Here is a 12354-nt window from a genome sequence, read left to right on the forward strand (position 1 = left end):
AAACATGCTCGAAAACTCACGAAACTTTGCACACGCGTCAGAACTGGCGAAAATTTACATCTGATATAGGTTTCAGAATTGGGCGGGGCAAAATGGCTCGATAGCGCCACCTATAAAAGTTCAACGGAGTGCGCCTCCCGCTGTGTTCCACGTACGTGTACGAAATTCGGTACATATGTGAAAGGACCTAATACCTACAAAAAAGTCTCTTGGAGCATAGCTCTAAACACAACAGGAAGTCAGCCATTTTCAACTTCCTCTCTGATTTTTGTGCACTTTTTGCCATTTTCAGGCCTCGTACTTTAACGAACTCCTCCTACAGTTTTAATCTGATCATCTTCAAATTTGGTGAGTGTAATCTTAAGGCCTTTGCGACGTTAAATTGCGAAGATCTTGAGTTTTCGTCGAAGGGCGGGCCCTCGGCGGCCTGACAAATTTTGATGTTTCGCCATGAAACAGGAAGTTGCTGTAACTCAGGCATGGAATGTCCAATCTTCCCCAAACTTCACACTTTTGATAAGCGTTCTGTCCTGAACACATGACCATGCTTATATTCAGTTACAGTCATAGCGCCACCTGCTGGCAACAGGAAGTGACATGTTTAACACTGTTATGGACTCCTGATAACATATAAAAAAGTGCCAGCAAGTGCTAAACATGCTAACAACTTACTAGAAACATGCTAAAACATGCTAGCAAACACTTAGCTAAGTGCTAAAGCATGCTATTACTGCAATTAAATAGGAATTTGCTGTAACTCAGGCACGGAATGTCCGATCTGCCCCAAACTTCACACGTTTGATAAGCGTTCTGTCCTGAACACATGACCATGCTCATATTCAGTTACAGTCATAGCGCCACCTGCTGGCAACAGGAAGTGACATGTTAAACACTGTTGTGGACTCCTGATAACATATAAAAAAGTGCCAGCAAGTGCTAAACATGCTAACAACATACTAGAAACATGTTAGCAAACACTTAGCTAAGTGCTAAAGCATGCTATTGCTGCAAATAAATAGGAAGTTGCTGTAACTAAGGCATGGAATGTCCAATCTGCCCCAAACTTCACACTTTTGATAAGCGTTCTGTCCTGAACACATGACCATGCTCATATTCAGTTATAGTCATAGCGCCACCTGCTGGCAACAGGAAGTGACATGTTTAACACTCTTGTGGACTCCTGATAACATATAAAAAAGTGCCAGCAAGTGCTAAACATGCTAACAACATACTAGAAACATGCTAAAACATGCTAGCAAACACTTAGCTAAGTGCTAAAGCATGCTATTACTGCAATTAAATAGAAATTTGTTGTAACTCAGGCACAGAATGTCCAATCTGCCCCAGACTTCACACGTTTGATAAGAGTCATGGCCTGAACACATCTACATGAGAATATTCAGTTATAGTAATAGCGCCACCTACTGGTAACAGGAAGTGTCATGTTTAACACGTTGATGCCGTTCTAGCAACATGTTAAAAATGCCATTGACTTCTAAAAATGCTAGAAACATTTTAAAACATGCTAGCAATACTTAGCTAATTCAATGAAACAGGATGTTGTTGTTACTCAAGAAGGCAATGTCCAATCTGCGCCAAACTTCACACTTTTGATAAGCGTTCTGTCCTGAACACATGACCATGCTCATTCAGTTACAGTCATAGCACCGCCTGCTGGCAACAGGAAGTGACATGTTAAACACTGTTGTGGACTCCTGATAACATATAAAAAAGTGCCAGCAAGTGCTAAACACGCTAACAACATACTAGAAACATATTAGCAAACACTTAGCTAAGTGCTAAAGCATGCTATTGCTGCAATTAAATATGAATTTGCTGTAACACAGGCATGGAATGTCCAATCTGCCCCAAACTTAATATGTAACATGCAAGAAACATGCTAGCAACACCTAGCTAAGTTCTAAAGCATGCTAGAAATGCTAAAGGAAGTTGTTGTAACTTAGGCATACAATGTCCAATCTACCCCAAACTTCAAACGTTTGATAATAGTTATCTCCTGAACACAAGTCAATGCTCATATTCAGATATAGTCATAGCGCCGCCTGCTGGCAACAGGAAGTGACGTTTAACACTATTCTGGACTCCTAATAACATATAAAAAAGTGTCACCAACTGCTAAACATGTTAGCAACATACTAGAAACATGCAATCAAATACTTAGCTAAGTGTTAAAGCATCCTATTACTGCAATTAAATATGAATTTGCTGTAACTCAGGCATTCAATGTCCAATCTACCCCAAAATTAATATGTAATATGCTAGAAACATCATAAAACATGCTAGAAATGCTAAAGGAAGTTGTTGTAACTCAAGCATACAATGTCCAATCTGCCCCAAACTCCACATGTTTGATAAAAGTCCTGCACTGAACACATCTACATAGCGATATTCAGATATAGACATAGCCCCACCTACTGGCAACAGAAACTGACATGGTTAACACAGTAATGCAGTACTAACCACATAACTATTGTGTACTAAGCATGCTAAAAACATACTAAACATGCTAGCAACTACTATATATACCTCCTTAAATGCACATTTTCCAACCATGCTCTGTCTTCCTAAAGCCACCGGGTGGCGGCGGCACGGGTGCGAGGGCCCTTTCATTGCTGCTTGCAGCTTTAATTATTATTATTATTATTATTATTCTCCGCATTGAATTGCATTTTTGAGGGCCTAAACATGCGCGAAAACTCACGAAACTTTGCACACGCGTCAGAACTGGCGAAAATTTACATCTGATATAGGTTTCAGAATTGGACGGGGCAAAACGGCTCGATAGCGCCACCTATAAAAGTTCAACGGAGTGCGCCTCCCGCAACGTTCCACGTACGTGCACGAAATTCGGTACATACATGTAATGACCTAATACCTACAAAAAAGTCTCTTGGAGCATAGCCCTAAACACAACAGGAAGTCAGCCATTTTCAACTTCCTCTCAGATTTTTGTGCAGTTTTTGCCATTTTCAGGCCTCGTACTTTAACGAACTCCTCCTACAGTTTTAATCTGATCATCTTCAAATTTGGTGAGTGTAATCTTAAGGCCTTTGCGACGTTAAATTGCGAAGATCTTGAGTTTTCATCGAAGGGCGGGTCCTCGGCGGCCTGACAAATTTCGATGTTTCGCCATGAAACAGGAAGTTGCTGTAACTCAGGCATGGAATGTCCAATCTGCCCCAAACTTCACACGTTTGATAAGAGTTCTGTCCTGAACACATGACCATGCTCATATTCAGTTATAGTCATAGCGCCACCTGCTGGCAACAGGAAGCGACATGTTTAACACTGTTATGGACTCCTAATAACATATAAAAAAGTGCCAGCAAGTGCTAAACATGCTAACAACATACTAGAAGCATGCTAAAACATGCTAGCAAACTCTTAGCTAAGTGCTAAAGCATGCTATTATTGCAATTAAATAGGAATTTGCTGTAACTCAGGCATGGAATGTCCAATCTGCCCCAAACTTCACACTTTTGATAAGCGTTCTGTCCTGAACACATCTACATGAGAATATTCAGTTATAGTAATAGCGCCACCTACTTATAACAGGAAGTGTCATGTTTAACACGTTGATGCCATTCTAGCAACATGTTAAAAATGCCATTGACTTCTAAACATGCTAGAAACATGTTAAAACATGCTAGCAATACTTAGCTAAGTGTTAAAGCATGCTAATTCAATGAAACAGGATGTTGTTGTTACTCAAGAAGGCAATGTCCAATCTGCGCCAAACTTCACACTTTTAATAAACGTTCTGTCCTGAACACATGACCATGCTCATATTCAGTTACAGTCATAGTGCCACCTGCTGGCAACAGGAAGTGACATGTTAAACACTGTTGTGGACATATAAAAACATATAAAAAAGTGCCAGCAAGTGCTAAACATGCTAACAACATACTAGAAACATGCTAAAACATGCTAGCAAACACTTAGCTAAGTGCTAAAGCATGCTATTGCTGCAATTAAATAGGAATTTGCTGTAACACAGGCATGGAATGTCCAATCTGCCCCAAACTTCACACGTTTGATAAGAGTCATGGCCTGAACACATCTACATGAGAATATTCAGTTATAGTAATAGCGCCACCTGCTGTCAACAGGAAGTGACATGTTTAACACTGTTGTGGTCTCCTAATAACATATAAAAAAGAGCCAGCAAGTGCTAAACAGGTTAGCAACATACTAGAAACATGCTAGCAAACACTTAGCTAAGTGCTAAAGCATGCTATTACTGCAATTAAATAGGAATTTGCTGTAACTCAGGCATGGAATGTCCAATCTGCCCCAAACTTCACACGTTTGATAAGAATCATGGCCTGAACACGTCTATGCTCAAATTCAGTTATAGTAATAGCGCCACCTACTGGCAACAGGAAGTGACATGTTTAACACGTTGATGCCGTTCTAGCAACATGTTAAAAATGCCATTGAGTTCTAAACATGCTAGAAACATATTAAAACATGCTAGCAATACTTAGCTAAGTGCTAAAGCATGCTAATTCAATGAAACAGGACTTTGTTGTTGCTCAAGAAGGCAATGTACAATCTACCCCAAACTTCACACGTTTGATAAGAGTTATCTCTTGAACACATGCCCATGCTCATATTTAGTTATAGTCATAGCGCCACCTGCTGGCAACAGGAAGTGACGTTTAACACTGTTCTTGACTCCTAATAACATATAAAAAAATGCCAGTAGGTGCTAAACATCCTACCAACATACTAGAGACATGCTAAAACATACTAGCATACACTTAGCTAAGTGCTAAAGAATGATATTACTGCCAATTAAATATGAATTTGCTGTAACTCAGGCATGGAATGTCCAATCTGCCCCAAACTTCACACTTTTGATAAGCGTTCTGTCCTGAACACATGACCATGCTTATATTCAGTTACAGTCATAGCGCCACCTGCTGGCAACAGGAAGTGACATGTTTAACACTGTTATGGACTCCTAATAACATAAAAAAGTGCCAGCAAGTGTTAAACATGCTAACAACATACTAGAAACATGCTAAAACATGCTAGCAAACTCTTAGCTAAGTGCTAAAGCATGCTATTATTGCAATTAAATAGGAATTTGTTGTAACTCAGGCATGGAATGTCCAATCTGCCCCAAACTTCACACTTTTGATAAGAGTCATGGCCTGAACACATCTACATGAGAATGTTCAGTTATAGTAATAGTGCCACCTACTGGCAACAGGAAGTGACATGTTTAACACGTTGATGCCGTTCTAGCAACATGTTAAAAATGTCATTGAGTTCTAAACATGCTAGAAACATGTTAAAACATGCTAACAATGCTTAGCTAAGTGCTAAAGAATGCTAATTCAATGAAACATGACTTTGTTGTTACTCAAGAAGGCAATGTCCAATTTGCACCAAACTTCACACGTTTGATAAGAGTTCTGTCCTGAACACACATCCATGCTCATATTCAGTTATAGTCATAACGCCACCTACTGGCAACAGAAACTGACATGGTTAACACAGTAATGCAGTACTAACCACATAATTATTGTGTACTAAGCATGCTAGGAACAGACTAAACATGCTAGCAACACTTAGCTGAGTCATGAAGCATGCTATTATCACCATTATACAAAACATTTTGTAAGTGACTTTGACATACTCTTACTATATATACCTCCTTAAATGTACATTTCCCAACCATGCTCTGTCTTCCTAAAGCCACCGAGTGTTGATGGCAGGGGTGCGAGGGCCCTTTCATCGCTGCTTGCAGCTTTAATTATTAGGGCCCGAGCACCGATGGTGTGAGGACCCTCTTGGAATTGCTCTGTTTATTATTATTATTATTATTAGGGCCCGAGCACCGATGGTGTGAGGACCCTCTTGGAATTGCTCTGTTTATTATTATTATTATTATTATTATTATTCTTCTTCTCCGCATTGAATTGCATTTTTGAGGGCCTAAACATGCGCGAAAACTCACGAAACTTTGCACACGCGTCAGAACTGGCGAAAATTTACATCTGATATAGGTTTCAGAATTGGACGGGGCAAAACGGCTCGATAGCGCCACCTATAAAAGTTCAACGGAGTGCACCTCCCGCAACGTTCCACGTACGTGCACGAAATTCGGTACATACATGTAATGACCTAATACCTACAAAGAAGTCTCTTGGAGCATAGCCCTAAACCCAACAGGAAGTCAGCCATTTTGAACTTCCTCCCAGATTTTTGTGCAGTTTTTGACATTTTCAGGCCTCATACTTTAACGAACTCCTCCTACAGTTTTAATCTGATCATCTTCAAATTTGGTGAGTGTAATCTTAAGGTCTTTGCGACGTTAAATTGCGAAGATCTTGAGTTTTCGTCGAAGGGCGGGTCCTCGGCGGCCTGACAAATTTTGATGTTTCGCCATGAAACAGGAAGTTGCTGTAACTCAGGCATGGAATGTCCAATCTGCCCCAAACTTCATACGTTTGATAAGAGTTCTGTCCTGAACACATGACCATGCTCATATTCAGTTATAGTCATAGCGCCACCTGCTGGCAACAGAAAGTGACATGTTTAACACTGTTATGGACTCCTAATAACATATAAAAAAGTGCCAGCAAGTGCTAAACATAATAACAACATACTAGAAGCATGCTAAAACATGCTAGCAAACTCTTAGCTAAGTGCTAAAGCATGCTATTATTGCAATTAAATAGGAATTTGCTGTAACTCAGGCATGGAATGTCCAATCTGCCCCAAACTTCACACTTTTGATAAGCGTTCTGTCCTGAACACATCTACATGAGAATATTCAGTTATAGTAATAGCGCCACCTACTGGTAACAGGAAGTGTCATGTTTAACACGTTGATGCCATTCTAGCAACATGTTAAAAATGCCATTGACTTCTAAACATGCTAGAAACATGTTAAAACATACTAGCAATACTTAGCTAAGTGCTAAAGCATGCTAATTCAATGAAACAGGATGTTGTTGTTACTCAAGAAGGCAATGTCCAATCTGCGCCAAACTTCACACTTTTAATAAACGTTCTGTCCTGAACACATGACCATGCTCATATTCAGTTATAGTCATAGCGCCACCTGCTGGCAACAGGAAGTGACATGTTTAACACTGTTATGGACTCCTAATAACATATAAAAAAGTGCCAGCAAGTGCTAAACATGCTAACAACATACTAGAAGCATGCTAAAACATGCTAGCAAACTCTTAGCTAAGTGCTAAAGCATGCTATTATTGCAATTAAATAGGAATTTGCTGTAACTCAGGCATGGAATGTCCAATCTGCCCCAAACTTCACACTTTTGATAAGCGTTCTGTCCTGAACATATCTACATGAGAATATTCAGTTATAGTAATAGCGCCACCTACTGGTAACAGGAAGTGTCATGTTTAACACGTTGATGCCATTCTAGCAACATGTTAAAAATGCCATTGACTTCTAAACATGCTAGAAACATGTTAAAACATACTAGCAATACTTAGCTAAGTGCTAAAGCATGCTAATTCAATGAAACAGGATGTTGTTGTTACTCAAGAAGGCAATGTCCAATCTGCGCCAAACTTCACACTTTTAATAAACGTTCTGTCCTGAACACATGACCATGCTCATATTCAGTTATAGTCATAGCGCCACCTGCTGGCAACAGGAAGTGACATGTTTAACACTGTTATGGACTCCTAATAACATATAAAAAAGTGCCAGCAAGTGCTAAACATGCTAACAACATACTAGAAGCATGCTAAAACATGCTAGCAAACTCTTAGCTAAGTGCTAAAGCATGCTATTATTGCAATTAAATAGGAATTTGCTGTAACTCAGGCATGGAATGTCCAATCTGCCCCAAACTTCACACTTTTGATAAGCGTTCTGTCCTGAACATATCTACATGAGAATATTCAGTTATAGTAATAGCGCCACCTGCTGGCAACAGGAAGTGACGTTTAACACTGTTCTTGACTCCTAATAACATATAAAAAAATGCCAGTAGGTGCTAAACATCCTACCAACATACTATAGACATGCTAAAACATACTAGCAAACACTTAGCTAAGTGCTAAAGAATGATATTACTGCAATTAAATATGAATTTGCTGTAACTCAGGCATGGAATGTCCAATCTGCCCCAAACTTCACACTTTTGATAAGCGTTCTGTCCTGAACACATGACCATGCTTATATTCAGTTACAGTCATAGCGCCACCTGCTGGCAACAGGAAGTGACATGTTTAACACTGTTATGGACTCCTAATAACATATAAAAAAGTGCCAGCAAGTGTTAAACATGCTAACAACATACTAGAAACATGCTAAAACATGCTAGCAAACTCTTAGCCAAGTGCTAAAGCATGCTATTATTGCAATTAAATAGGAATTTGCTGTAACTCAGGCATGGAATGTCCAATCTGCCCCAAACTTCACACTTTTGATAAGAGTCATGGCCTGAACACATCTACATGAGAATGTTCAATTATAGTAATAGCGCCACCAACTGGCAACAGGAAGTGACATGTTTAACACGTTGATGCCGTTCTAGCAACATGTTAAAAATGCCATTGAGTTCTAAACATGCTAGAAACATGTTAAAACATGCTAACAATGCTTAGCTAAGTGCTAAAGCATGCTAATTCAATTAAACATGACTTTGTTGTTACTCAAGAAGGCAATGTCCAATTTGCACCAAACTTCACACGTTTGATAAGAGTTCTGTCCTGAACACACATCCAAGCTCATATTCAGTTATAGTCATAACGCCACCTACTGGCAACAGAAACTGACATGGTTAACACAGTAATGCAGTACTAACCACATAATTATTGTGTACTAAGCATGCTAGAAACACACTAAACATGCTAGCAACACTTAGCTGAGTCATGAAGCATGCTATTATCACCATTATACAAAACATTTTGTAACTGACTTTGACATACTCTTACTATATATACCTCCTTAAATGTACATTTCCCAACCATGCTCTGTCTTCCTAAAGCCACCGAGTGTTGATGGCACGGGTGCGAGGGCCCTTTCATCGCTGCTTGCAGCTTTAATTATTATTATTATTCTTCTCCGCATTTAATTGCATTTTTGAGGGCCTAAACATGCTCGAAAACTCACGAAACTTTGCACACGCGTCAGAACTGGCGAAAATTTACATCTGATATAGGTTTCAGAATTGGGCGGGGCAAAATGGCTCGATAGCGCCACCTATAAAAGTTCAACGGAGTGCGCCTCCCGCTGTGTTCCACGTACGTGTACGAAATTCGGTACATATGTGAAAGGACCTAATACCTACAAAAAAGTCTCTTGGAGCATAGCTCTAAACACAACAGGAAGTCAGCCATTTTCAACTTCCTCTCTGATTTTTGTGCACTTTTTGCCATTTTCAGGCCTCGTACTTTAACGAACTCCTCCTACAGTTTTAATCTGATCATCTTCAAATTTGGTGAGTGTAATCTTAAGGCCTTTGCGACGTTAAATTGCGAAGATCTTGAGTTTTCGTCGAAGGGCGGGTCCTCGGCGGCCTGACAAATTTTGATGTTTCGCCATGAAACAGGAAGTTGCTGTAACTCAGGCATGGAATGTCCAATCTTCCCCAAACTTCACACTTTTGATAAGCGTTCTGTCCTGAACACATGACCATGCTTATATTCAGTTACAGTCATAGCGCCACCTGCTGGCAACAGGAAGTGACATGTTTAACACTCTTGTGGACTCCTGATAACATATAAAAAAGTGCCAGCAAGTGCTAAACATGCTAACAACTTACTAGAAACATGCTAAAACATGCTAGCAAACACTTAGCTAAGTGCTAAAGCATGCTATTACTGCAATTAAATAGGAATTTGCTGTAACTCAGGCACGGAATGTCCGATCTGCCCCAAACTTCACACGTTTGATAAGCGTTCTGTCCTGAACACATGACCATGCTCATATTCAGTTACAGTCATAGCGCCACCTGCTGGCAACAGGAAGTGACATGTTAAACACTGTTGTGGACTCCTGATAACATATAAAAAAGTGCCAGCAAGTGCTAAACATGCTAACAACATACTAGAAACATGTTAGCAAACACTTAGCTAAGTGCTAAAGCATGCTATTGCTGCAAATAAATAGGAAGTTGCTGTAACTAAGGCATGGAATGTCCAATCTGCCCCAAACTTCACACTTTTGATAAGCGTTCTGTCCTGAACACATGACCATGCTCATATTCAGTTATAGTCATAGCGCCACCTGCTGGCAACAGGAAGTGACATGTTTAACACTCTTGTGGACTCCTGATAACATATAAAAAAGTGCCAGCAAGTGCTAAACATGCTAACAACATACTAGAAACATGCTAAAACATGCTAGCAAACACTTAGCTAAGTGCTAAAGCATGCTATTACTGCAATTAAATAGAAATTTGTTGTAACTCAGGCACAGAATGTCCAATCTGCCCCAGACTTCACACGTTTGATAAGAGTCATGGCCTGAACACATCTACATGAGAATATTCAGTTATAGTAATAGCGCCACCTACTGGTAACAGGAAGTGTCATGTTTAACACGTTGATGCCGTTCTAGCAACATGTTAAAAATGCCATTGACTTCTAAAAATGCTAGAAACATGTTAAAACATGCTAGCAATACTTAGCTAATTCAATGAAACAGGATGTTGTTGTTACTCAAGAAGGCAATGTCCAATCTGCGCCAAACTTCACACTTTTGATAAGCGTTCTGTCCTGAACACATGACCATGCTCATTCAGTTACAGTCATAGCACCGCCTGCTGGCAACAGGAAGTGACATGTTAAACACTGTTGTGGACTCCTGATAACATATAAAAAAGTGCCAGCAAGTGCTAAACACGCTAACAACATACTAGAAACATATTAGCAAACACTTAGCTAAGTGCTAAAGCATGCTATTGCTGCAATTAAATATGAATTTGCTGTAACACAGGCATGGAATGTCCAATCTGCCCCAAACTTAATATGTAACATGCAATAAACATGCTAGCAACACCTAGCTAAGTTCTAAAGCATGCTAGAAATGCTAAAGGAAGTTGTTGTAACTTAGGCATACAATGTCCAATCTACCCCAAACTTCAAACGTTTGATAATAGTTATCTCCTGAACACAAGTCCATGCTCATATTCAGATATAGTCATAGCGCCGCCTGCTGGCAACAGGAAGTGACGTTTAACACTATTCTGGACTCCTAATAACATATAAAAAAGTGTCACCAACTGCTAAACATGTTAGCAACATACTAGAAACATGCAATCAAATACTTAGCTAAGTGTTAAAGCATCCTATTACTGCAATTAAATATGAATTTGCTGTAACTCAGGCATTCAATGTCCAATCTACCCCAAAATTAATATGTAATATGCTAGAAACATCATAAAACATGCTAGAAATGCTAAAGGAAGTTGTTGTAACTCAAGCATACAATGTCCAATCTGCCCCAAACTCCACATGTTTGATAAAAGTCCTGCACTGAACACATCTACATAGCGATATTCAGATATAGACATAGCCCCACCTACTGGCAACAGAAACTGACATGGTTAACACAGTAATGCAGTACTAACCACAAAACTATTGTGTACTAAGCATGCTAAAAACATACTAAACATGCTAGCAACTACTATATATACCTCCTTAAATGCACATTTTCCAACCATGCTCTGTCTTCCTAAAGCCACCGGGTGGCGGCGGCACGGGTGCGAGGGCCCTTTCATCGCTGCTTGCAGCTTTAATTAGGGCCCGAGCACCGATGGTGTGAGGACCCTCTTGGAATTGCTCTGTTTATTATTATTATTATTATTATTATTATTATTCTTCTTCTCCGCATTGAATTGCATTTTTGAGGGCCTAAACATGCTCGAAAACTCACGAAACTTTGCACACGCGTCAGAACTGGCGAAAATTTACATCTGATATAGGTTTCAGAATTGGACGGGGCAAAATGGCTCGATAGCGCCACCTATAAAAGTTCAACGGAGTGCGCCTCCCGCATCGTTCCACGTACGTGCACGAAATTCGGTACATATATGTAATTACCTAATACCTACAAAAAAGTCTCTTGGAGCGTAGCCCTAAACACAACAGGAAGTCAGCCATTTTGAACTTCCTCTCAGATTTTTGTGCAGTTTTTGCCATTTTCAGGCCTCGTACTTTAACGAACTCCTCCTACAGTTTTAATCTGATCATCTTCAAATTTGGTGAGTGTAAACTTCAGGCCTTTGCGACGTTAAATTGCGAAGATCTTGAGTTTTCGTCGAAGTGCGGGTCCTCGGCGGCCTGACAAATTTCGATGTTTCGCCATGAAACAGGAAGTTGCTGTAACTCA

Source organism: Scardinius erythrophthalmus (genome assembly GCF_964197995.2).
Source record: "Scardinius erythrophthalmus genome assembly, chromosome: 22".
In the NCBI taxonomy this organism is placed as follows: Eukaryota; Metazoa; Chordata; class Actinopteri; order Cypriniformes; family Leuciscidae; genus Scardinius; species Scardinius erythrophthalmus.